This window comes from Microtus ochrogaster, linkage group LG4 (assembly GCF_000317375.1).
Source record: "Microtus ochrogaster isolate Prairie Vole_2 linkage group LG4, MicOch1.0, whole genome shotgun sequence".
Classification (NCBI taxonomy): domain Eukaryota; kingdom Metazoa; phylum Chordata; class Mammalia; order Rodentia; family Cricetidae; genus Microtus; species Microtus ochrogaster.
Genome location: NC_022030.1, coordinates 34173883 through 34175336, shown reverse-complemented (window position 1 = coordinate 34175336; position 1454 = coordinate 34173883).

Below are 1454 nucleotides of genomic sequence, written 5' to 3'. Positions count from 1 at the left end.
TAAACAGGTTAATGAAGAGAAAGAAGTAAATAAAGAAAAAATAAAAACAACCATGAATGACCAAGACAGAAAGTTTCCCATCAAACCCAGTAGCCTGGTAGAAGTGTTCTCTAATAATAACTGCCTAGATAAACCTGAAAACACAGAATTTAAAAATCAATAAAATTCATCAAAGTATTCAAGGAATTTAAAGAAATATGAAAAAACACTTCACTGAATTCCAAGATGATAACAATAAATGCTTAAAGTGATGTACAAGAAAATACAAGTACATGGCTTCTGGGCTCTCCAACAGATAGGGTTGAGGCAGAGCTGGTCCCATTTGTATCTCCCTAGGGCTGAGCGGGATGGTGAATGTACCACCTAGACTTCTCACCTGGCCACCAGGGAGAAACTCATAGAGTCTGGAGTCTTGACAAAGCAGGATCTCGTTTAATTGCATTAGGCAGAGACTTATATAGGGTTGTGATAGCCCTAAATAGGTAGAAGTCTTGAAATGGGGTAAGGTAGAGTAAGGAATCAGAGCCAAAATATTCTGCCATGTTAGCGGTGCCTGGGCAGAGGCAGGTTTAGGTCAGTCTTTGCTGAGTCACTCATATGCAGAAGTCATGGCCAAAGACAGGTCTCCAAACTTGAGGTAGGCTCAGGAAGTTACACTGAGCCTCATGCCCGGGCCTCATGAGGCCCAACACATGGCTAAATGAAATGATAAAAATAACTCATGATTTGAAAACTGAGTTCAAGAGAATGGTAGAAGTATTGAAGCAAATACAAGGTGAAATGAATATGGAACAGAAAAGTTCAATACCTGAATTTGAAGAGTCAGGAAAAAGTCTCACAAGTAGAATGAATCAAGTGAACTATAATATCAGGACTAGAGGATTAAGTAGAGGATCTAGCCCAAATAAACAAAGAAGGTGAAAAATGTTATAAGCACAGGAAAGGAACATACAAAAAACGTAGGACACCGTAAAAAGACCAATTTTTTGAATTATGGGCATAGATGAGGAAGATAAATCCAATAATCAATATATAGAACAAAGAAAAAATACTGAAAGATTCAAGAGAAAAACCATGTGTAGAAAATCCACCAGAATAACAATTTATTTCTGCTTTAAAACTTGGGAAAGCTAAAAGAACGCAGAATAATGTATTCCAAGTTTTAAAGGCCACAACTGCCAATCTAGATTACTATTCCCAGCAAAACTACCCAGCATTTTTGAAGGAGAAAGAAAAATGAGTCAAAGAAGAAGCCAAAAAAGACATGAGTCTATTTCTAGGACTAATGAAAATGAAAACATAATATATCAAGGACACTTTAATGTATCTGAGAAACTTTAAAAGCAGTTCTAAGAGGGAGGTTTATAGCCCTAATGCCTACATTAAAAAATCAGAAAGGAGAGCAGTAATCAATAAATGGGACTTCCTGAAACTGAAAGCTTCTATAAGGCAAA